Below are 27,137 nucleotides of genomic sequence, written 5' to 3'. Positions count from 1 at the left end.
ACACGATACTAGAACCAAAAAAAGTCTGTGTAAACATAGGGTCGAAAATGCATACCTTAAGAGTTACGAACAATTTTTCATCTTCGATACTGTGAAACAAATCTCTTTTACTGCATGCTCTTTGCTTTCCATATTTTGGGATGTGGCAGTATGGACCAAACAAAAAAACAAATGACCAGTAAACTTGTGCTCTAAAATGCATAAGTTACGAGCTATGAGCAGTTTTTCATCTTCGTTATCTTGAATCATAACTCTATAAATGAACAAATGCTCACAACTTTTAATGTACTCATTTTTGAGCACATATTTACTGGAATTTCTTTCTTGTTTTGGTCCATACTGCTACTTCCAAAATATGGGGAGCAGAAAGCTTGCAATAGAAGAGATTTGTTTCACAGTATCGAAATGAAAAACTGCCCGTAACTCTTACGGCTTTCGACCCAATGTTTACTGAGAATTTCTTGGTTTTACTACTGTGTACTTTCAACTGTATGCGTTTAAGACATTAATTGTGATACTACCTGTATACGCTGAGGTGAGAAAAGTCATAAAGCACGATGTGCACTTATACAGCTGGCGATAGTATCGCATACACAAGGTATAAAAGGGCAGTGCATTGGGAAAGTTGTCATTTCCCCTCAGGTGATTCATGTGAAAATGGTTCCGACGTGATTATGGCCACAGGACGGAAGTTAACAGAGATCGAACGGGGAATAGTGGTTAGAGCTAGACTCATGGAACATGCTGTTCCCGAAATCGTCGATATACCTCAATCCACACTGTCAAGAGTGTGCCACGAATGTGAAATTTTTCGGCATTATCTCTCACCAAGGACAACGTAGCGGTCGACGGCCTCACTCAACATCCGAGAGCAACGGTGTTTGCTTAGAGTTGTTAGAGCTAACAGACAAGCAACACTGCGTGAAATAAGTGAAGAAATCAGTGTGAGACCTTTCACGAATGTTTCCGTTAGTACGTTGTTTCGGTCCTCAGTCCTGAGACTGGTTTGATGCAGCTCCCCATGCTACTCTATCCTGTGCAAGCTTCTTCATCTCCCAGTACCTACTGCAGCCTATATCCTTCTGAATCTGCTTAGTGTATTCATCTCTTGGTCTCCCTCAACGATTTTTACCCTCCACACTGCCCTCCAGTACTAAACTGGTGATCCCTTGATGCCTCAGAACATGTCCTACCAACCGATCCCTTCTTCTAGTCAAGTTGTGCCACAAACTCCTCATCTCCCCAATTCTATTCGATACCTCCTCAATTGTTATGTGATCTACCCATGTAATCTTCAGCAATCTTCTGTAGCACCTCATTTCGAATCCTTCTAGTCTCTTCTTGTCTAAACTACTTATCGTCCGTGTTTCACTTCCATACATGGCTACACTCCATACAAATACCTTCAGAAACGACTTTCTGACACTTAATGGGGCCCCTTAGGGAAATGGCAGCAAGAGAGGGGAAGAAAACCAATGTGCACTCCGTGTGCATACCGGGGGGAGTCATTCCAGATGTGGAAAGGGTTCTTCCGGATGCCATGAAGGGTACAGGGTGCACCCATCTGCAGGTGGTCGCTCATGTCGGCACCAATGATGTGTGTCGCTATGGATCGGAGGAAATCCTCTCTGGCTTCCGGCGGCTATCTAATTTGGTGAAGACTGCCAGTCTCGCTAGCGGGATGAAAGCAGAGCTCACCATCTGCAGCATCGTCGACAGGACTGACTGCGGACCTTTGGTACAGAGCCGAGTGGAGGGTGTGAATCAGAGGCTGAGACGGTTCTGCGGCCATGTGGGCTGCAGATTCCTCGACTTGCGCCATAGGGTGGTGGGGTTTCGGGTTCCGCTGGATAGGTCAGGAGTCCACTACACGCAACAAGCGGCTACACGGGTAGCAGGGGTTGTGTGGCGTGGGCTGGGCGGTTTTTTAGGTTAGATGGCCTTGGGCAAGTACAGAAAGGGCAACAGCCTCAACGGGTGCGGGGCAAAGTCAGGACATGCGGGGACCAAGCAGCAATCGGTATTGTAATTGTCAACTGTCGAAGCTGCGTTGGTAAAGTACCGGAACTTCAAGCGCTGATAGAAAGCACCGAAGCTGAAATCGTTATAGGTACAGAAAGCTGGCTTAAGCCAGAGATAAATTCTGCCGAAATTTTTACAAAGGTACACACGGTGTTTAGAAAGGATAGATTGCATGCAACCGGTGGTGGAGTGTTCATCGCTGTTAGTAGTAGTTTATCCTGTAGTGAAGTAGAAGTGGATAGTTCCTGTGAATTATTATGGGTGGAGGTTACACTAAACAACCGAACTAGGTTAATAATTGGCTCCTTTTACCGACCTCCCGACTCAGCAGCATTAGTGGCAGAACAACTGAGAGAAAATTTGGAATACATTTCACATAAATTTTCTCAGCATGTTATAGTCTTAGGTGGAGATTTCAATTTACCAGATATAGACTGGGACACTCAGATGTTTAGGACGGGTGGTAGGGACCGAGCATCGAGTGACATTATACTGAGTGCACTATCCGAAAATTACCTCGAGCAATTAAACAGAGAACCGACTCGTGGAGATAACATCTTGGACCTACTGATAACAAACAGACCCGAACTTTTCGAATCTGTATGTACAGAACAGGGAATCAGTGATCATAAGGCCGTTGCAGCATCCCTGAATATGGAAGTTAATAGGAATATAAAAAAAGGGAGGAAGGTTTATCTGTTTAGCAAGAGTAATAGAAGGCAGATTTCAGACTACCTAACAGATCAAAACGAAAATTTCTGTTCCGACACTGACAATGTTGAGTGTTTATGGAAAAAGTTCAAGGCAATCGTAAAATGCGTTTTAGACAGGTACGTGCCGAGTAAAACTGTGAGGGACGGGAAAAACCCACCGTGGTACAACAACAAAGTTAGGAAACTACTGCGAAAGCAAAGGGAGCTCCACTCCAAGTTTAAACGCAGCCAAAACCTCTCAGACAAACAGAAGCTAAACGATGTCAAAGTTAGCGTAAGGAGGGCTATGCGTGAAGCGTTCATTGAATTCGAAAGTAAAATTCTATGTACCGACTTGACAGAAAATCCTAGGAAGTTCTGGTCTTACGTTAAATCAGTAAATGGCTCGAAACAGCATATCCAGACACTACGGGATGATGATGGCATTGAAACAGAGGATGACACGCGTAAAGCTGAAATACTAAACACCTTTTTCCAAAGCTGTTTCACAGAGGAAGACCGCACTGCAGTTCCTTCTCTAAATCCTCGCACAAACGAAAAAATGGCTGACATCGAAATAAGTGTCCAAGGAATAGAAAAGCAACTGGAATCACTCAATAGAGGAAAGTCCACTGGACCTGACGGGATACCAATTCGATTCTACACAGAGTACGCGAAAGAACTTGCCCCCCTTCTAACAGCCGTGTACCGCAAGTCTCTAGAGGAACGGAGGGTTCCAAATGATTGGAAAAGAGCACAGATAGTCCCAGTCTTCAAGAAGGGTCGTCGAGCAGATGCGCAAAACTATAGACCTATATCTCTTACGTCGATCTCTTGTAGAATTTTAGAACATGTTTTTTGCTCGCGTATCATGTCATTTCTGGAAACCCAGAATCTACTATGTAGGAATCAACATGGATTCCGGAAACAGCGATCGTGTGAGACCCAACTCGCCTTATTTGTTCATGAGATCCAGAAAATATTAGATACAGGCTCCCAGGTAGATGCTATTTTTCTTGACTTCCGGAAGGCGTTCGATACAGTTCCGCACTGTCGCCTGATAAACAAAGTAAGAGCCTACGGAATATCAGACCAGCTGTGTGGCTGGATTGAAGAGTTTTTAGCAAACAGAACACAGCATGTTGTTATCAATGGAGAGACGTCTACAGACGTTAAAGTAACCTCTGGCGTGCCACAGGGGAGTGTTATGGGACCATTGCTTTTCACAATATATATAAATGACTTAGTAGATAGTGTCGGAAGTTCCATGCGGCTTTTCGCGGATGATGCTGTAGTATACAGAGAAGTTGCTGCATTAGAAAATTGTAGCGAAATACAGGAAGATCTGCAGCGGATAGGCACTTGGTGCAGGGAGTGGCAACTGACCCTTAACGTAGACAAATGTAATGTATTGCGAATACATAGAAAGAAGGATCCTTTACTGTATGATTATATGATAGCGGAACAAACACTGGTAGCAGTTACTTCTGTAAAATATCTGGGAGTATGCGTACGGAACGATTTGAAGTGGAATGATCATATAAAACTAATTGTTGGTAAGGCGGGTACCAGGTTGAGATTCATTGGGAGAGAGCTTAGAAAATGTAGTCCATCAACAAAGGAGGTGGCTTACAAAACACTCGTTCGACCTATACTTGAGTATTGCTCATCAGTGTGGGATCCGTACCAGGTCGGGTTGACGGAGGAGATAGAGAAGATCCAAAGAAGAGCAGCGCGTTTCGTCACTGGGTTATTTGGTAACCGTGATAGCGTTACGGAGATGTTTAATAAACTCAAGTGGCAGACTCTGCAAGAGAGGCGCTCTGCATCGCGGTGTAGCTTGCTCGCCAGGTTTCGAGAGGGTGCGTTTCTGGATGAGGTATCGAATATATTGCTTCCCCCTACTTATACTTCCCGAGGAGATCACGAATGTAAAATTAGAGAGATTAGAGCGCGCACGGAGGCTTTCAGACAGTCGTTCTTCCCGCGAACCATACGCGACTGGAACAGGAAAGGGAGGTAATGACAGTGGCACGTAAAGTGCCCTCCGCCACACACCGTTGGGTGGCTTGCGGAGTATCAATGTAGATGTAGATGTAGATGTAAATTATTGCTCGAAGTTAACAAATTCCTCTTCTTCAGAAACGCTTTCCTTGCCATTCCCAGTCTACATTTTATATCCTCTCTCCTTCGACCATCATCGGTAATTTTTGCTCCCCAAATAGCAAAACTCGTTTTCCACTTTAAGTGCCTCATTTCCCAATCTAATTCCCTCAGCATCACCCAACTTATTTCGACTACATTCCATTATCCTCGTTTTATTTTTGTTGGTGTTCATCTTATACCCTCCTTTCAAGACGCTGTCCATTCCGTTCAAATGCTCTTCCAAGTCCTTTTCTGCCTGTGACAGAAATACAATGTCATCGGCGATCCTCAAAGTTTTTATTTCTTCTCCATGGATTTTAATGCCTACTCCGAACTTTTCATTTGTTTCCTTTACTGCTTGCTCAATATACAGATTGAATTGCATCGGGGAGAGGCTACAACCCTGTCTCACTCCCCCCCCAACCACTGCTTCCCTTTCATGTCCCTCGACTCTTATAACTGCCATCTGCTTTCTATACAAATTGTAAATAGCCTTCCGCTCCCTGTATTTTACCTGCCACCTTCAGAATTTGAAAGAGTGTTTTCCAGTCAACATTGTCAAAAGCTTTCTCTAAGTCTACAAATGCTAGAAACGTAGGTTTGCCTTTACTTTCTTTTTCTTCTAAGATAAGTCGTAGGGTCAGTATTGCCTCACGTGTTCCAACATTTCTACAGAATCCAAGCTGATCTTCCCCGAGGACGGCTTCTACCAGTTTTTCCATTCGTCTGTAAATAATTCGCGTTAGTATTTTGCAGCTGTGACTTGGTAATTTTCACATCTGTCAACACCTGCTTTCTTTGGGATTGGAATTATTATATTCTTCTTGAAGTCTGAGGGATTCTCGCCGGTCTCATACATCTTGCCCAACAGATGGTAGAGTTTTGTCAGGAATGGCTCTCCCAAGGTTGTCAGTAGTCCTGATGGAATGTTGACTACTCCCGGGGCCTTGTTTCGACTCAGGTCTTTCAGTGCTCTGTCAAACTCTTCACGCAGTATCGTATCTCCCATTTCATCTTCATCTACATCCTCTTCCATTTCCATAATATTGTCCTCAAGTACATCGCCCTTGTATAGACCCTCTATATACTCCTTCCACCTTCCTGCTTTTTCTTCTTTGCATAGAACTGGGTTTCCATCTGAGCTCTTGATATTCATGCAAGTGGTTCTCTTATCTCCAAAGGTCTCTTTAATTTTCCTGTAGGCAGTATCTATCATACCCCCAGTGCGATAAGCCTCTACCTCCTTACATTTCTAGCCATCCCTGCTTAGCAGTTTTGCACTTCCTGTCGATGTCATTTTGGAGACGTTTGTATTCCATCTTGCCTGCTTCATTTACTGCATTTTTGTATTTTCCACTTTCATCAATTAAATTCAGTATCTCTTTTGTTACCCAAGGAGTTCTACTAGTCCTTTTTACCTAGTTGATCCTCTGCTGTCTTCATTGTTTCATCCCTAAAAGCTACCCATTCTTCTTCTACTTTATTTCTTTCCCCCATTCCTGTCAATTGTTCTCTTATGCTCCCCCTGAAACTTTCTACAACCTCTGGTTCTTTCAGTTTATCCAGGTCCCATCTCCTTAAATTCTCACCTTTTTGCAGTTTCTTCAGTTTTAGTCTACAGTTCATAACCAATAGATTGTTGTCAGAGTCCACATCTGCCCCTGGAAATGTCTTACAATTTAAAATCTGGTTCCTAAATCTCTGTCTTACCATTATACAATCTAACTCATACCTTCTAGTATCTTCAGAATTCTTCCATGTATAAAACCTTCTTTCGTGATTCTTGAACCAAGTGTTAGCTATGATTAAGTTATGCTCTGTGCAAAACTCTACCAGGCGGCTTCCTCTTTCATTTCTATGTTTCCTTCTCTCCCTTTTCCTACTCTCGAATTCAAGTCACCCATGACTATTAAATTTCCGTCTCCCTTCACTGCCTGAATAATTTCATTTATCTCATCATACATTTCATCGATTTCTTCATCATCTGCAGAGCTAGTTGGCATATAAACTTGTACTACTGTAGTAGGCGTGGGTTTCGTGTCTATCTTGGCCACAATAATGCGTTCACTATGCTGTTGGTAGTACCTTACCCGCACTCATATTGTTTTTTATTCATTATTAAACCTACTCCTGCATTACCCCTATTTGATTATGTATTTATAACCCTGTATTCCCTTAACCAAAAGTCTTGTTCCTCCTGCCACCAAACTTCACTAATTCCCACTATATCTAACTTTAACCTATTCATTTCCTTTTTTAAATTTTCTAACCTACCTGCCCGATAAAGTGATCTGACGTTCCACGCTCCGATCCGTAGAACGCCAGTTTTCTTTCTCCTGATATTGACGTCCTCTTGAGTAGTCCCCGCTCGGAGTTCCGAATGGGGGACTATTTTACCTCTGGAATATTTCACCCAAGAGGATACCATCATCAATTAATCATACAGTAAAGCTGCATGCCCTCGGGAAAAATTACAGCTGTAGTTTCCCCTTGCTTTCAGCCGTTCGCAGTACCACAACAGCAAGGCCGTTTTGGTTAGCGTTACAAGGCCAGATCAGTCAATCATCCAGACTGTTGCCCCGCAACTACTGAAAATGCTGCTGCCCCTTTCAGGAACCACACGTTTGTCTGGCCTCTCAACAGATACCCCTCCGTTGGGGTTACACCTAAGGTACGGCTATCTGTATCGTTGAGGCACGCAAGCCTCCCAACCAACGACAAGGTCCATAGTTCATAGGGGGAAGCATTCTATAATGTGAGAAAGGAAATAAGTGCATATTAAAAGACCGGCAGAGTCAAGCGATTTATTATAGTTATCCGGAAGTACCTATATTTTTTAAGTTTTAAAAAATTGAGGATGTGCTGATAAATAATGGCGAATTTTTTATCCCGTTCTTAATATCAAAATAATGTTCAAACGTGTGTGAAATCTTATGGGACTTAACTGCTAAGGTCATCAGTCCCTAAGCTTACACACGACGTAACCTAAATTATCCTAAGGACAAACACCCACACCCACGCCCGAGGGAGGACTCGAACCTCATGTGGGACCAGCCGCACAGTCCCTGACTGCAGCGCCTTAGACCGCCCGGCTAATCCTGCGCGGCTCTTAATATCAGTTTAGGTATTTCATATCATGCATATTACTCGGTCGACTTTCCAACACAACATCGTCTGCGGAAACCAGTTCGTAGATGTTGGCCACTGATAACCCGTGTATACGACTGGAGTTAACCCACTTAGTATTTTGTCCATCTTCAGCAACTGTAGTATCATATAATGAAATAATCAGTTGCACATAAATCTAGCTTTATGCAGAAATTGTGAACTATATTACCATAGTCTTATATCCACTTTATTACTGACACTCGCCAATAATGCGATACACATAACTTTCTGAAGGGCATTAAGAGCCCGGAACCGTTCAAGATATTAAATTTCTTATACATAACTGGTTGTTTATTGTTTCATTAGGCAACGCCCTCAATGTCAGTTAAGGCCTGAATATGGTACACTGAAACATACGATACAATAAATGACACGATAAGGACGGCTGTAGGTGTTCCACTTTATTACATATGTGAACTGCTGAAGTCCCTCAAACGTCGTATCGAAAGGATGGACATTCAAAAAATTGTAGCTGTGGATTTCCGCATTCGCGGCCCATGTCTTCGCTATAATTGCTGACCATTCGTCTCTCTTCCGGTTACATTCTTTCCTTACTGTGTCATGTACCGGCAGCATCACCATGAGGCTTTGAACCTCGTGGTGAGAATTGGTCATATTGCTTTGGCTCATGTCGGGGCGCGAGAGACCCTCAGAAAACTGGAGTCACGAATTCAAAGAAATCGTCCACACATAGAGGGCCATCTCGTTCAGCATGAAAGTACAAGGCCATAACGAGCGCTGAGTAACCTGTGACAGTCCGACACCTTGGGGTCGCTGTCACCTATCATCCTCCATACATACGAGACTCGACTTTTTATCTGTTTTGCAAGTAGGCTGTTTAAGTTTTTATGTTGATAACGCGGTCTATATGAAAATCACTGACTGTGTTGTGTTCAGTCTGTGGCTGTTTCGCATTGTTGGAATATTTGCTATTGTAGTGTTGGGCAGTGTGATCTGAACAGCGCGTAGCGTTGCGCAGCTGGAGGTGAGCCGCCTTCAGTGGTGGATGTGGGGAGAGAGATGGCAGAGTTTTGAGAGCGGACGATCTGGACGTGTGTCCGTCAGAAAATGGAAATTTGTTAAGACTGGATGTCATAAACTGATATATATATATATATATATATATATATATATATATATATATATATATTTTTTTTTTTTTTTTTTTTTTTTTTCTCTTCAAAATGCTGTATTGCAGTAGTTTGAGTAACGAAGATCAGTGTAAGGTAAGGGATTCATGAAAGGTATAAATTATTGTTAGTCAGGGCCATTCTTTTTTAGGGATTATTGAAAGCCAGACTGCGTTGCGCTAGAAAAAATATTGTGTGTCAGTTTACTGTTGATCAGAATAAATGAAGAGAGAAATGTCTGAGTACGTTCAGTGTTGCTCAGCTGTTCGGAAATAAAATAACGTAAGAGGTTTACCAGCACTGTCATTCTTAATTTTTCTAAGGGGATGTTTCAGTTTCTAAAATTTAAAGGTTACGTTCAAGGACTCTACTTTGATAGTGATGAAGCGGTGCAAGCGAGCGTGAGGTTGCCCCTCCTTCAGTTGAGTCATACATTCCACAGTTGCTGTACAAAGAAACTGGTCTCTGGTTGAAAGAAATGTGTTCGTCGCCAAGGAGAGTATGTTGAGGAGTAAATGTGTAGACGTAAGAAATACAGATGCAGAGTGTTAATAAAGTTTATATTATAAAAAATTGTGATGCACTACTTTTCTGCACGGCACCTCATGTTATGTGTTCTTGGCTCTGATAAGTGTGGCGTTGTAGACGTTGATTGCAGCTCTTTTGCGAGATTATGTTGAGCTTAACTGTAATGATATCTTGTATGGAACAGTGATTAATCGTAGGCATTGCATCTCAAAAACTGACGACAGTCATCGCTGTTATGAATGACCTCGATCAGTCTACATTGCATTAAGTGCTGCTCGTAAGAAATCAGTATTGGTTTCATGTGTTTCTAAAGCGTTCTGTACAATAAGAGTTAATTTTCATTTATCTCATTATCATGGCATTATCATTTGAGCATCCACGTGTTCAGTATTTGTTACGTAGTAGCATTTTCAGCTAAACATAGACAGGGTGTTTCTAAAATGATCGTAGAAAATGGCAAACTGCGTTATAGCAAGAAACTTTCACGCAGTAACCCATGAGCGCTTCCCTTAGCGTTCGGCGCTAGCATTCAATCAACAGCGTCGCGCACCGCCGGGAAGGTAGGCGTACAACCCGCCATCCGATGGTGGTGTGTTGGGGCTTATGGGCGCTCAACATCGAGGTCATCAGCACCCTGACACACATTAAAAGGAACGAATGTGGACAGACCTAAGAAAACTAAAGCACACACTCAAAGAAAGCAGGAAAAGAAGGAAAATGCTACATAAGGAAGTAAAACCTAAGGAAAGGGGAAACATAGCAACAAGAATGTCACAGGAAATTGTTATTGGCAGGCCACTTACATAAAATATGGGCGAGCTTGTCACACAGTGAGCAAACTAAAATCCTCTCCCTAAAATCTTTGTAAAAACATTTGACAGGGCACAGAACTTTAAAACTTTAACCACATTCGTACGAGTGTTGCCTAAAAGAGATGACAGGTCCGCTGGCAAGTCAGCCGCGACCCGCTGGTCAGAAAGTAAAACGCAATCCAATAAAACGTGGCGCACAGTGACCTGGACGCCGCAAGCACCACACATTGGAGGGTCCTCTCGCCGGAGCAGGAAGCCATGCGTCATAGGGCTGTGGCCTATCCATGCCGAGTGAGGAGAACCTCGTCCCGTCGACGGGGCTGAAAGGAAGTACACCACACACGCGTTGTGGGCTTGACTATACGGAGCTTATTGTCAGTCACTTCCAGCCACTCATCCTCCCACCGAAGCATGACCCGTGAGCTCAACAGCGAGGTGAGTGCGTGCAAGGGGATAGCACACTGAGACACTTGTGGGGCGAGACACGCCTCCTTGGCTGCGAGATCTGCCCTTTCACTCCCAGCAATGTCGACATGCCCCGGAACCCAGCAGAAAGCTACAACCTTCCCCAGTCGCTGTAGTCGGAGGAGGGCATCCTGGATGGTCTGGACAATTTTGTCTGCCGGATACAAACGTTGCAATGAGTGCAGGGCACTTAGTGAATCGGACCAGACAAGAAATTTAGGAGAGGAAGAATGTCTCATGTGCTCCAGTGCCCGCAAGGTCGCAAACAATTCTGCATCAAAGACAGTAAAAGTCTGAAGCAGTCGGACCTTGAGGACACGATATGGAAAAACAACTGAGCAACCAACAGAATCTCCTTGTTTCGACCCATCCGTAAAAACAGCTACATACATTAAAGAGACCTTTGGAGAGAAGAGAACCACTTGAATGAATATCAAGAGCTCAGATGGCAACCCAGTTCTAAGCAAAGAAGGGAAGGCAGAAAGGTGGAAGGAGTATATAGAGGTTTTATACAAGGGCGATGTACTTGAGGACAATATTATGGAAATGGAAGAGGATGTAGATGAAGATGAAATGGGAGATAAGATACTGTGTGAAGAGTTTGACAGAGCACTGAAAGACCTGTGTCGAAACAAGGCCCCGGGAGTAGACAACATTCCATTAGAATTACTGATGGCCTTGGGAGAGCCAGTCATGACAAAACTCTACCATCTGGTGAGCAAGATGTATGAGACAGGCGAAATACCCACAGACTTCAAGAAGAATATAATAATTCCAATCCCAAAGAAAGCAGGTGTTGGCAGATGTGAAAATTACCGAACTATCAGTTTAATAAGTCACAGCTGCAAAATACTAACGCGAATTCTTTACAGACGAATGGAAAAACTGGTAGAAGCGGACCTCGGGGAAGATCAGTTTGGATTCCGTAGAAATGTTGGAACACGTGCGGCAATACTGACCCTACGACTTATCGTAGAAGAAAAAGAAAGGAAAGGCAAACTTACGTTTCTAGCATTTGTAGACTTAGAGAAAGCTTTTGGCAATGTTGACTGGAAAACACTCTTTCAAATTCTGAAGGTGGCAGGTAAAATACAGGGAGCGAAAGGCTATTTACAATTTGTACAGGAACCAGATGGCAGTTATAAGAGTCGAGGGGCATGAAAGGGATGCAGTGGTTGGGAAAGGAGTGAGACAGCGCTGTAGCCTCTCCCCGATGTTATTCAATCTGTATATTGAGCAAGCAGTAAAGGAAACAAAAGAAAAATTCGGAGTAGGTATTAAAATCCATGGAGAAGAAATAAAAACTTTGAGGATCGCCGATGACATTGTAATTCTGTCAGAGACAGCAAAGGACTTGAAAGAGCAGTTGAACAGAATGGACAGTGTCTTGAAAGGAGGATATAAGATGAACATAAACAAAAGCAAAACGAGGATAGTGGAATGTAGTCAAATTAATTCGGGTGATGCTGAGGGGATTAGATTAGTCAATGAGACACTTAAAGTAGTAAAGGAGTTTTGCTATTTAGGGAGTAAAATAACTGATGATGGTCGAAGTAGAGAGGATGTCAAATGTAGACTGACAATGGCGAGGAAATCGTTTCTGAAGAAGAGAAATTTGTTAACGTCGCGTATAGATTTAAGTGTCAGGAAGTCGTTTCTGGAAGTATTTGTATGGAGTGTAGCCATGTATGGAAGTGAAACATGGATGATAACCAGTTTGGACAAGAAGAGAATAGAAGCTTTCGAAATGTGGTGCTACAGTAGAATGCTGAAGATAAGGTGGGTAGATCACGTAACTAATGAGGAGGTATTGAATAGAATTGAGGAGAAGAGAAGTTTGTGGCACAACTTGACTAGAAGAAGGGATCGGTTGGTAGGACATGTTTTGAGGCATCAAGGGATCACAAATTTAGCATTGGAGGGCAGCGTGGATGGTAAAAATCGTAGAGGGAGACCAAAAGATCAATACACTAAGCAGATTCAGAAGGATGTAGGTTGCAGTCGGTACTGGGAGACCGCTGCAGTCTGGAACCGCAAGCCCGCTACGGTCGCAGGTTCGAATCCTGCCTCGGGCATGGATGTTTGTAATGTCCTTAAGTTAGTTAGGTTTAACTAGTTCTAAGTTCTAGGGGACTAATGACCTCAGCAGTTGAGTCCCATAGTGCTCAGAGCCATTTGAACCAAGGTACTGGGAGATGAAGAAGCTTGCACAGGATAGAGTAGCATGGAGAGCTGCATCAAACCAGTCTCAGGACTGAAGACCACAACAACAACAACAACAACAACAGTCGTGGTGCTCAGATAAAATGGCAGAAAATGCTGCATTAAAAACGGTGGCAGGAGAGCAATCTCTCTTGTACTGCAATAAATCTAAAATCACTCCGGGCCTCTTCAGTAACCAGGGTGGCAGGCGGTTAAAACCTTGGATTTGGGGTTGTACAGACTCCACACCGAGGGACTCTAGTACACGTTGCACACGGATCCCAAACGGCAACGTAGCCCGGGGACGGCGGGAAAAAAGGCGGTCCAGAGGTGGATGGGCAACAAGACGGTGAGCAGGCGAGCTGGGAGCTGCAAGAAACTTACGAGCCTGGCGCACCAGCAGGAGCTGCCGCCGGATTGTGAGTGGCGGTTCGCCAGACTCAGCACAGAGGCTGGGTACGGGACTGGTCCGGTAAGCACCCGTGGCAAGTCGAATCCCAGCATGGTGAACAGCGTCAAGGATCCGCAAATAAGACGGCCTCGCTGACCCATATACTGAGCACCCATAGTCCAGCCGTGAACGCACAAAAGCTCCATAAAACTGAAGGAGACGCGCCCTGTCCGCGCCCCAAGACCTGTGGCTGAGGCACTTGAGGATATTCAGCGCCTTCAGCGTTCTGGCTTTCAAGTCACGTAGGTGTGGCAGCCATGACAACCTGGAGTCAAAAATTAGGCCCAGAAACCGCACTGTGTCTCTAAAATGTAGGACGGTATCCCCCATATGCAAGGCAGGCAAAATAAAAAGATGACGAGAACGATTAAAATGAACACAAACACACTTATCAGCAGAAAACCGAAAACCCGTCTTTGCAGCCCACTCCTCTAACCGCCGCACTGTTAGGTGCAACTGACGGCTCACGGTTGCAACACTGGAGGAGGAACAGAAAACAGCAAAGTCGTCCACAAATAAGGAGCACTGTACTGGACTCCTCACTGTAGACGTTATACTTTTGGTGGCAATGGCAAAGAGGGTAACGCTTAAAACACTGCCCTGGGGGACACCGTTCTCTTGCTCAAAGCGATCAGACAGTGTGTTACCAATGCGGGTCCGAAAAAACCGCTGAGACAGGAAAGACCGAATGAAAATCGTGAGGCGGCCACGAAAGCCCCATTGATGCATTTGTGCAAGAATACAGTGTCTCCAAGTAGTATCATATGCCTTACTGATATCAAAGAAGATACCGATACAGTGATGCTGACGGAGAAAAGCCTGCTGAATAGCCGCCTCTAGGAGGGTCAGGTTGTCGACCGTGGACCGAAATTTTCGGAATCCACACTGAAAGCGGCTAAGGAGCTGTCTGGTCTCTAACAGCCAGACCAGACGCCGGTTAACCATCCGTTCCAGGGTCTTTCCGACACAGCTTGTCAAGGCGATACTACGATAACTACCGGGACATGTGCGGTCCTTTCCTGGTTTGAGGAGAGAGATGAGGATTGCCTCCCTCCACGAGGTGGGGAGCACTCCTGTCTGCCATATGAAATTAAAACATTCGAGGAGGATTTCCTTTGACGCCGCTGGCAGATGTCGAAGCATGGAGTACCGGATTCCGGTCGTAGCCTGGTTCAGTGTCAGAAGTCTCAGTAAGTGCCGATTCAAGTTCCCACATGGAGAAAGGGGAATTGTAGGCCTCAGAACTGTTCGACCGAAAGTCCAAGGTCGCTCTTTCCACAGTCGCACGGTAGCGACGAAACGCTGGATCCTGATTTGCAGTGGCAGTACTTTGTGCAAAATGCTCTGTCAGCGTCTGAGCAATGGCTCTGGGTGTCGTTTGGAGGCATCCCTGGTTCAGGACAGCAGCTATTGGTAAACGGCTATGTTTACCGGAAATCCTCCGGATGGCTTCCCATACTCTTGTGGAGCAAGTGGAACGGTTGATGGAATCCAGGAACTCCTGCCATGACCTTTTCTTGCTCTCTCTAATGACACGGCGTGCCCTGGTTCTCGCGATTCGAAAGACGGTAAGATTGACCGCTGTTGGGCGGCATTTGAATCGGCGAAGAGCCGCACGCCTGTCCCGGGTGGCTGAACGGCACTCTTCTGTCCACCAAGGCACAAGGCGCCGCTTAAGAGTGCCAGAAGACTGTGGTATGGACAGGTCAGCAGCATGATGGAGCACAAGCGTGATGTGATCCACTCATTCCTGTACGTTATTGTGGCGGTCAAAGACAGCCAGCCGAGTGAACAGTGGCCAGTTAGCCCTGCCAATCATCCACAATGGTGGCCGCTGCTCCAGGAGATGAATGCGGATAGGGAAGTGATCGCTGGAATGAAGGTCGTCAATGACCTCCCAGTGAACAGAGTCGGTGAGGGTTGGAGAGCAGAAAGATAGGTCAATGGCTGAGAATGACCCTGTAGCAGTAGAGAAATGAGTCGGAGTACTTGTGTTGAGGGTGCACAACACTTGAGATGTTAGGAGGCTCTCCTCGAGCGCTAAGAGAAGTCGAGCCCCACAGGACATGACGGGCATTGAAGTCTCCCAGGAGGAGAAATTGGTGGGGGAGTTGGTCGATAAGATCTGTGAGAGCGTCTAAGGTCATTGCATCCAGAGGGGGTAAATAAAGGGAGCAAACGGTAAGCCTCCGAGGTGAATGAATTTCAACTGCAACTGCTTGCAGGTCAGTATCCAGGGGGAGAGCAGAGGAGTGGTGGTCATTATTGACAAACGCAGCGACTTCGCCTTTGGCCCTTTCTCCAGTCAGGTCATCTTTGCGATGTGACGTATAGCCCCTTAGTACAGGAGCATCAGATGGTTTTAAATGCGTTTCCTGTAAACACAAGCACAGAGGCGTTGCCGCGCTAGGAGGTTCAGTTCCTCCACATGTGCCCGGAATCCATTCATGTTCCACTGTATAATGGGAGCCATCTATCAGGGTGGGAGTACCTTCATTCTCACTTTCTGTCGGGGAGGAGAGCCCACAACAGGTGGAGGCTCAGTTTCGGGGCGAGATGATTGCCCCAGTCTGACATCAACCTCCATCGCCTCAGAAGAGGAGTCGAGAGAGACGTCAGAGAGAATGACAATCCGCATCAGGAGACTGTATAACTGCAGTCTCCTTTAGTGGGCGATTCTTCACCTTTGTCTTTGGCTTCGATGTTCTGGCCTGAGGTGGCATTGGAGCCAAAACCTCAGAAGCAGTAGGGGGTGTAGCAGCGCTGGGCAGTGCACAAGACTGGACCCCGGAAGGGGCAGGAAGTTCCATGATGTCAGCTACCACGGCCTGGTCAGAAGGCCGGGGGGTAGCAGCAGGCTTCACAGGAACGGCAGCAGCACACGTACATTGGCAAGCGCAGGTGCTAGTGCTGACAGTACCAACCTCCGTTTGTGTAGCGGCATCGGTTTTCAAGACTGGTTGTTTGAGAACGGAAGAAAAGGAAGCAGCGAACGTGGGCGGCTGCATGGACTTGTAAATTTTCTTCGCCTCACCATACGGGATGCGTTTTGTAGTTTTTAGTTCCTGGATCTTCCGTTCCTCAAGGAAAACTCTGCATTCCCTACTCCACACAGGGTGATCCCCAGAGCAATTGACACACTTGGGAGGAGAGGAGCAACCAACACCCTCATGGGCGGCTTTACCACAATTCCCGCAAGTGGCTTCCCCCTACAGCCGAGAGTAGTGTGTCCAAAGTGTTGGCGTTTAGAACACCGCATGGGGTGGGGGTAATAAGGCCGTACTCTGAGACGTAGGAAACCTGCCTTCACATGCTCTGGCAATTTCGTGCTGTTAAATGTAAGGATAAATGAGTCAGTCTTTATAAGAGCACCATCCACCCGTTTCGTAATGTGTTGCACGTCGACAATTCCTTCCCGGGACCATTCAGCCTTCAGTTCGTCTTGGGGAATGTCAACGAGATCTCTGCAAGTCACAACACCCATACTGTAGATCAAGGTGTTGTGAAATTCAGTCTCTATCGCAAACTCCCCAAGAAATTGTGCCTTCTGAAGGTTCTGGACTTGCTGGAAGCTAGATGTTTCAACCAACAAGGTGCCATTTCGCAAGCGCTTTACAGATTTTAATGTGCCAGCAATACCTTCTAAGCCCTTCTGTATATAAAATGGCGAAACTTTTTCAAAACTCCCATCTTTTCTTTTAATTATGAAAAACACATTCTGCGAAGCAGCATGCGTTCTGTTACTACTACCTGAATCAGGAGGACTGGCTACACGAGCCCTCTTGTTGGATTGGGTTTTAGAACCCACCAGCGGTCCACCCTTTCCGCTGGCAGGAGAAGAATAAAAGTTCGAGGGTTCCATCTCGGTCCCACGAGCAGCTAGGGAACTAGAAGTCCACCTAGACAGAGCCCCACGTGCCTAGGTAAGCCTTATACAACTGGGGTGCGGCAGGTGCCCCAGAGGTTGCCCGCTTGCGACTGTTCCACCCCAACAGCCATGCATCTTATAGGCGCGCAGGACACCGTAAGATTGAGGGGTTTTTATAGAGGTTTACCTTCCTCGCAATCCAGGCGGTCAAGCCAAGATTACCATTCCCCGCAGCACACAACATTCCACCGCCGCGCCATGCGGTGGTCGCTGAAGCATGTCCGGGGGTTACGGTGACAGGAGACTGGCGGCGCTGACCAGTTCCCAGCTCAGGACCCCGGGGTCGCCAAGCCCGTACTCAGCAAATGAATGCTGAGCCCCTGGGGGGCCACCATCCGAATCGACATGATTGCACGATATTCTTGTCGGGACAACACCAGTTTCTTCCGGCAAAAAAATTGAAAACGTAGCCCCGCAGACGTGCTACCAAGTCGACTTCGATGTTGGGCCGAATGCCTACACTCCTGGTATCGTGGACGCTGTTGAATGAAATTAAAATTAAATCAGTACCATTAGTTACTGACGGGCGTTGATATACATCAACGGGGACAGTTGAAAATGTGTGCCCCGAACGGGACTCGAATCCGTGATCTCCAGCTTATATGGCAGACGGTCTATCCATCTGAGCCTCCGAGGGCACAGAGGATAGTGCAACTGCAGGGATTTATCACTGGCACGCTCCCCGTGAGACCCACATCCTCAACTTATAGTCCACTCACTACATTCGTAGTGCCCCTTCCATTATACCCACTACTCGCCGCACACAATACACCGAGTCCCGTAAGAGTTCAGGCAATTCGTGTGTATCCGCACTGAAGAAGGTCATCAGCCGGTTAGCGGTAACGATATGAAGTTCGCATCTGTTCTTTCGGACATGTCCGAAAGAACAGATGCCATCTTGATATTCTGTTGAATGAGCCCTAGCGCTGAACGGTAAGCGACAGAGACACGAGCTACTATAAGAAAGTAGCTCGTTACGGCCGAGTCTACCAGCCCTTTCATCTTTTCATTCATTTTAGAAACATCCTACGTAATTTAATGACTTTTGTTCAAGCATGAGCTGGCGACCACATACTGTCGTTCTATAATTAATATTTCAGTCTATTTCTGTTACGTAACTAATTACGAACGTAGTTCGCTACGTTATATTAATTACCTTGATTACAAAGTTTTTTTCCTATCTTTTTTATCCGGTGTAGTTATTTATTCGATAACGAACAATTGTGATATTGCTGGCATTCTTTCGGTCAAAATTTGTTCTGTATGCCCTTTCTGCGAAGTAAAAAGCATTAGATTGCATGTGTCATTGAGATATCGGAGGGTGCGGAGCGTGTTATACATGGAGCCGCATTATGTGGGATTAGCGATGAGCGTTACTACTGTTTGTGGCATGTAGATCGACGTCGACATGCCCGCAGACGATGTGCTGAAAGGTCAGAAGAAGCAGTGCTTTTCCAGAAGCACTCCCCTTCAACTCCTGGAATCATGATGTGTGGACCTATTGGATCTGGCAACGGACAGATGTGGTAAATGTTGGAAGGTGGCTGAAAGCTCGCCAATAGGCGGCAAGAATGGTAAACGCTGTTGTCGTGTCCCTTGCCGGCATTGTACCAAATGGCATATTCCGGCAGGAGAATACAACACACCAAATTGCAATTCACAGCAGAAACGGCTTGAACAGTGCATGGTTCCTCGATTGGCCTGCCGATTCCATAGATTTGTAGCCCCTAGATAATGCCTGGGATGCGATATGAAGCTACAGACCAGGTGCCAGGCAGCAATCTCCGTGAATTGACGCAGTATGTGCATCATACACGGCAAGAAATTCCTCAAGATGGAAGCTGTTTGTTTCCACACCACAACAAATGCAATAGTCTATTTGTACCCGTGGGGTTGACACCGTATATTGATGTTGATGATGTACATCAGTTTCAACAATTTCAAATGGAATGACAGTTTGATTGTCTAATACCCGACTTTTTTTTAAAAAAACAGCTCTGCAAACTCTTATATCGGACCAATGTTCCATAATCTAACACTTACTGTTTCCGTGAACGTAAGCGACGGAGTTAATTATTGCAATAGTCACCGAAATTGTTTCTAGCAAGGGTTCTGAGGAATTTTATAATGTAACGTAACACAGAGTTTATGGTTCGATTATTGTTAACTGGGTACCTGTGCTCATTCAATTGTGAATTAAATAGAAATCGAAATTATTCATAAGCAAAATGATTCTCCTTTCGTACAGACACCAGACAGTTTGCTTTAACACCAATACTACCCGTCAAGCAGTTTTTGAACGAAGTGTATCATGGAATGCAAGACAAAACTGCTTATAAGCAAATGAAAATGTTTGCACAGTGAAAAGGAATAACAATCCATTCGTTTTACAAAAACTGATGCAGTTACTTATGTTCCACATATCCTCCTAAAAACTGGACAGATTTCAACAAAATGTGGTATATATCAATTTCTGTCTCGAAATGATCTCTGTGGGGTAAGAACCACCATCCTATCAAAGCTTCAAAAATGGTTCAAATGGCTTTGAGCACTTGGGACTCAACATCTGAAGTCATCAGTCCCCAAGAACTTAGAACTACTTAAACCTAACTAACTTAAGGACATGACACACATCCAAGCCCGAGGCAGGATTCGAACCTGCGACCGTAGCAGTCCCGCGGTTCTGGACTGACACGCCTAGAACCGCTGGGTCGCCGTGGCCAGCTCTATCAAGGGAGGGAGTGTCGGGATGAGAAAGTAGTGTAGCCCATGACGGGCAAATACCCATATTCCAACTACCCAGTATTTGTACATGATTCACTTAGAGACTTGCAACGAACTTTACACAAAATTTCAAACATTTACGGAGCTTTCTTTCGTTGGCGATTTCTACGAAATGATAAAAGGAAAAAAAATCTGCTACTACATTTTCGCTATTCATGCAGTAGAACTGACCACATGAAGCACGACGTTTTAATTTATTACTACTTTATTACATACTATAGTCGTAACAGATTTTGCAGACAGTATTCATATATACCACTGAATGTACCAAAAAAATTACACCATTGTACGACATTTAGTTCAGAAGGTACGAAGATACGACGTCATAAACACAGAAAGCATGAAAAATTACCGCATCTGGCAACACATTTAAATACATTACCTCATTCCTACTACCTCTGTTCGCAAAATTTTTTCTGCTAACAGTATCCACATATGCCGTTTAATACACCTAGAAATGTACATCTTTGTATGACACTTACGTCAGGAAATGCGACGTATTAACATTGAGCTGCTCAAAAATAAAACAGCACAGCGAAATTCTTTAGAGATACAGTTGAAATTCATGTACCAATAGTTGTGAAATATGTCAGATATATGTCAAACACATGTGATGTGATTATGCCAGCAAAGACATGGATGAAAAATTCGTCCTAAATTTGTGGATCAATGTCAACCAAACTTTGTAGGCATATTACTTACTATCCGGAGAGACATTCTGGTGGAGTACGAACCAGCAACCTCCTATTGGTCTGGGGTTGATAACGAGTAGAGAGAACGGGGGTAGGAGATAGACAGACTGAAAGGAGGAAGGAGGAGATGGATACATATATGGATTGAGAGAGGGAAGGTGGGAATGGACAGAGACAGGAAAGAGGAGAAGGTGGTTAGAGACAGGAGGAAGATGGATATGAATTGAGAGAGTAGGCACAATGGGGAGGGGGGGGGGAGCGATAGAGGAGAAGAACAGATCGACTTAGAGGTAGGGGGAGAAGACGGACAGTGGGGGGAAGACCAAATGGATGAAAGGGACTGTAGCAGATGGACAAAGTTAGTGGAGGGGGAGCAGATGGACAGAGAGTCTGAGGAGGAGCAGATGGACAGAGAGCTATGCATAAGGAGATGCACAGGAGACTATGGGGTGGACGTGGTGGACAGAGAGAGGCGGGAGAAGAAGCAGATTGATAAACAGAGTTAAGGGGCAGGCAAAGATGAAATAATAGGACTGGAGTAAATAGCTACAAAGTCAATTCCAGGTACTCAGGTAGTAAAACAATAAATGCTTAGATGAGAGAAATTTTGAACTTTGTAATAAGTATTGAGGAAATGGAATTGAGAATGATGATCAATATGGCTGGATGAACCGGTGGAAGGTGCTACAATCACAGATTATGTGTTAAAACCACTGTTGCATCCTTTCATTAAATGGAAGCAAGACTGAATGCAACACTTTGGGAAACCTCCGATAATTATGGTCGTTATTTAACATTTTTTTTAAATATTTTATACTAAATTTGCTTAACGAAAGTGAACAATGTTGTTCGATGAGGTACGTATAAATAGGCAACCGATGAGCTCAGGGAGCCAAAGCTTTGGTCTTGTGCAACAGCTTGTCTGCGGCAGTAGAATGATTTTTTAGGTCATGAATCGCAAGATTATTAAAATTATTCTTGAAGTTACTGAGCGATGAAATCTGTCGAGGAGATGTTTATTTTTAGTGCTGTAAATTGTGACCAGATTTGTACACTGTCTAATCAAAAGTGTACGGACGCCGTATACAACGCGGAATTGACCACTAGAGGCACTATAGGCAGACCCATTAGTGTAAAAGGAGGGGGTACTATGTTCTCAGTAGAGAAGCAGTAAACAGCAGAATGGGTCGACCAGGAAAGCTCATTGACTTCGAATGTGGACTGGTCACTGGATAATATACGAGTAAAAAATTCATGAGAGACATTTCAACCCATCTAAAGCTGCGCAAGTCGGTTGTTGGTGATGTGACTGTGAAGAGGAATGCCGAAGGAAAATCCATAGCTAAACGAAGCACCTATCAGACTTCATGTACTGACGGAGGGAGATTATCGAGCACTGAGGTGGGTGATTCTACAAAATCACATGAAATCAGCTGAATGAATCACTTGTGAGTTTCAAAGTGTTATCAGCAGTCCAGCTAGCATAATGACTGTGTGTAGGGAGCTTAAAAGAGTGGCGTACTATGATAGATCAGTTCCTTATGAGATAAACATTTCTGTAGTCAACATTGATGTTTTGTAAAGAGAAACGGCGCTGATTAGTGGATGATTCGACAGGAATGATTCGGACTGATGGACCTCTCTATACCCCGTGGCAAACCGATGGAACGGTTTGGGTTTGGTGAATGCGTGGAGGGCTTTGCCTGACATGGTGTGTAGTGCCCACAGTGAGATACGGATGAGATGCTGTTATAGTAAGATAACCATCTTACTATAACAGCATCTCATCCGTTGGCGATTGAGGCATGGTAGCCTTATTGCGCTTAGGACTAAAAGGTCGTAGATGATGATTGCTTGTATCAGTGTGCTCTGTTATAAAGCAACGTAAGTGAGGCATTATTTTGTGGTCAATAACATTAATTAAATGCACTAGCCTGCCAGAGTCACGACCTGAACCTATTGGAACGCCTTTGAGAGCAGCTGGAACATCGACATCACTCCATATTGCAGCTTCTAACGTCACTACCTTCTCTAGTTCCAGCTCTTGAGGAAGAATAGGCTGCTATTTCTCAAAAGACATACAGGCGCCCCACTGAAAATCTTCCCAGCTGAGTTCATGCCGTTTCACGACCTGAACCTATTGGAAAGCCTTTGAGAGCAGCTGGAACATCGACATCACTCCGTATTGCAGCTTCTAACATCACTACCATCTCTAGTTCCAGCTCTTGAGGAAGAATAGGCTGCTATTTCTCAAAAGACATACAGGCGCCCCACTGAAAATCTTCCCAGCTGAGTTCATGCCGTTATAAAGTTGAAGGGTCGACACACTCCACATTAATGTCCAATGATAAGTGATTGGATCCGTTTGATCACATTGAGTAAACAGCGCAACCGGTTTATTTACTGTGTACTACTGTAATTGCGAGCAGTTTCAATGCCACAATAAACGAATTAATGATATCGATATCCTCTTCTTCTTAAGAGGAGTTCAGTCAGAACCTATCTAAAATACTGCTTGTAAACCTTTGTTTGTACAAGATGTTCCTTTCTTGAAACTTTCAAAGACGGTGAAGAAGAAGTGGATGTACCAATATGGTACAGCGATTTCTGATTTTAAAGTCATGATGGTAAAGTTATAAAGTCGTCTTTGTTGCGTGATAACACTAGCAAGAGGACAACTTAGCAAACGATGCGATGCTTGCAGATGTAACAAACTGTTTTATTACACCCATCGTTGCTAAAGTTGCAGTATGGGCAGGTAAGCGTTCATTATGAGAACAGGTAGCAAAAAGCTTTACTAACGCGTTACAGAGAGCTTGATGTATTCCATCGATATTGTCAGCCATGATCCACAAGAGTTCAGTACGTGTTTACAAGCAGAAGTGCACAATCGGTCAGCTACAGTGAAGAGGCATTATAGTCAGTTACTGAATTACATTACATTAGTTTCTTGTGCTGATAGGCAAATCGAAGTTCTAGGTGTACTGAAAGGTTCTGTTGTCTCAAGTATTGATGACTGACACATACCAGTTTTTCAAGTCTGTTCCGAAGGTTAAGGGCTGTCGACTGTATGTTGAACGTTAATCCCTTCACACAGTCTTTCTTGGAAGAAATAGATCCTGTTCAGTGTGGTGATGAGCCTTCCAACAGTAATGGGTCAGCCGAACAGAGTGTCCCACACAATACTGCGTTGAAAGTCACTTTCCCTACCTAACATCGATCCTGGCTCCGACTCTGATAACGAAGCGAAGATCACACAATCGCTAACCTACCCCGCTGTCTGCAATACGGCACGCTCACAAGATACTCGCTACACTTACAGCGGTGCTATCAAACACTGTTAGTGGATCGGTATCGACTAGGAGCGTTGTGACATCGTCTTAATGTCTTAAGAAGACCTGCTGTGCTGTCGGGTTCTGTCGGACGGCTACCTTGAGAGACTTTCCTAATTGCGTACCCCTATCTGGCTGAGAATTTCAGGAGTCGCAGACCATTTTGGCTATTGTGAACTTAGACTTGGCACGGAAAGGTACCAATCAGTTTTACTATTGTGCTGTGTTTCAGTTGTGAATAAAACATTCGACAAGTCAGTATCCACTGCGTCAGAAAATAACACGGGAACAGCTGTTACGTATGGTACACATAAAACGGAAGCCGTAAAATCTTAACTCCTGCTAATCAGGGGTATGGGATCGTATTTAGCCAATGTGTGGTCACTCCTAACGTCTACATTTGTCCAATGAAGTTTATTTCACCGGAGACGAAATCACCGTTGGCAATGTGCGGTACCTTTTTTTTTCGCACGGAATGAGCTATTTGTAAAATGTTCTAAAACAGAATTCTTTCGTTTTAGCGTGTCTTCCACCGTTCCATGTAAATATGTACACCACACAAGTAAGATAATTATCTCGATTGCAGAAATTGTGTTTTTAATTTTATGACAAATGTTGAGAGCGAGCTACTAACGGTCGCCTATAATTTTTTGTTTAATAAATACGCTACACTCGGTACTAACATCATGCGTCCGCTGTTAACCATATCATGTAGGCTATACTTGTGCTGCTGGGACATGGACCACACACGGGAATGATCGCATCTATAACTGCGCATTCGTAATGGTTTGATTTCATTGAGATTTATCTGTACTTTTTGTTCTTTGAGTAATTTTATCTTTGAAATGCAATATATTAGAGAGAGGAAATCACGATTGCCCTCTCTGTCTTGTAATTGTCCTTAAATGTAATATGTACCATTCGTTTCTTCGTTGCGCAGAATAATTGAATTGCACTGTAGAACGTTGGTTGAAACGATAATTAAGATTATAATTACTGCATAATTAAATATTCTGTGAATATTTAATGAACATGTGTTGGGACATTCTTAATGGTTACCTTTTTTAATAATTTGGTGCATAAATTTTGTTGCTGTCTAGATAAAAGATTAGCTATGTGTTGGTAAGCTGAAAAATATGTGTAATTTACCACGTATTATGCTTTTTGTCTTTTCAATTCATGTACTACTGAAATGTTCACCAGAACTGCAAACTGCAGACTGATTCAGTTGATCTTAAAATTAATCTCCATAGCGAAAAGTTTGTTTAGGAAGTTAATTTAAAAAAGAAACTATGTTAGAAACGAGAGTTGAACTCCTTAAGAACTCTTAAGTGCTTCATGAACATCTTTACACACATAGGGCTAAACATGTAACGTTTTCAGATCCTTAAGAAGCCCTGTGTTTACCGTAAACTGAAGTATCAGACTGAAACTGATAACGTGGACTATTGTATATCGTTGTGGCGGAAACAGTATACCATTTGGGTGCATCTGACAGTTTGCTGAGCGTTAGTATTTTCTCAATTTTTTGTTTGTTTGTTTTTAATACTGTTCCTTCCGAGTGGATTTGACGCGAATTTTAACTAACTGAGATCAAATAAACTGAAAGAGAATTAATGCACAAAATCACAGTCTGGCATCGAAAAACAGTCACTTGGCAGAATATTTAGAGTTGTGTTTAAATTGTACTGTTTCACTGAGTGCTACACGGACTGTCTGTAAAGTAATTAATATTTTTTCATTACATTTTTTCTGGCTGTTAGATGTGAAATCCAACGTCCTGGGGTCTGTCAGAACGTTCATTGACATTCTTTGTTTAGGCATTGTGCAACTTACTCAGGTAACGTATTTCCAATTTCGCGAGTTCCACCTCCCAGAAACAGCGAACTATTGGCCGTTTAGAATCTGTACATTAACGTCACTAAGAATCATCAATACTGATGTGAATAACTTACAGGCAGACATAGTTAATAATAATCAATCTACTTCCACCCTCTGTAACTCCACCAGTGTGCTCTTCTTTGAGACAATTATCCCCACTTCGTTTGAAGATGTTTCGGTTGATCTTTGTACCAAACGACAGAGTAGATCTGAATACTAATGAAGGCCACATTTAGTCGCCATCTTGGCCTTTCTTGCCAGTCGCAGCAATTAAAACCGTGTGGCGTAAGCACGGCAATTTGTCAACAGACTGCAGCGAAATTCTCGGTTGTATAACTGAAATTTTTAGTAAATAAGGAAGAGGCCACCTTCAACCAGCAGATCATAAAAAAATAGATGGTGCTTTATATGATGGTAGGTCGATGGATGAGGTTGATTATGCCAAGAGAAATTCGCAATAATCGTTATCACCAGCAGTAATTAATGTGCACTACCCCTGTAGATTGCCAGTTTTATTCACCCTGTAAGCTACATTTTCGCCCTACTCTCGGTTCACGCAAACTGGCGCATTATTTCCAGTTCTGCGAGCAAAGCAATACCTCGTGCCACTCTGCTGCCAAGCGACCGCAGGACACCCGCGACTACACCGCGTTCATGTTTCAATAGAGCCGTGCGGTCGAATAATTACGCGACTCTGTCAGCACAAAGGACTTAATTGGCGCTCAAAATACATTTAATAGACTCCAAATTCGCCCGATTAAGAACAATTTCGCGTGTCTCTGTCCCTGGTAAACGTGTCCCATTAACTGGTACCGTCGTTGGTTTACGTGCAATTTGTCAAAGAAATTCGAACGGATGTAAATTTAGCCACGTAGCACTCGTGTGTGTTACACCGTTTCCATTTA

Source organism: Schistocerca americana, chromosome 8 (assembly GCF_021461395.2).
Source record: "Schistocerca americana isolate TAMUIC-IGC-003095 chromosome 8, iqSchAmer2.1, whole genome shotgun sequence".
Lineage (NCBI taxonomy): Eukaryota > Metazoa > Arthropoda > Insecta > Orthoptera > Acrididae > Schistocerca > Schistocerca americana.
The sequence above is the reverse complement of the archived record's forward strand: the minus strand, read 5'-3'. Positions refer to the sequence as shown.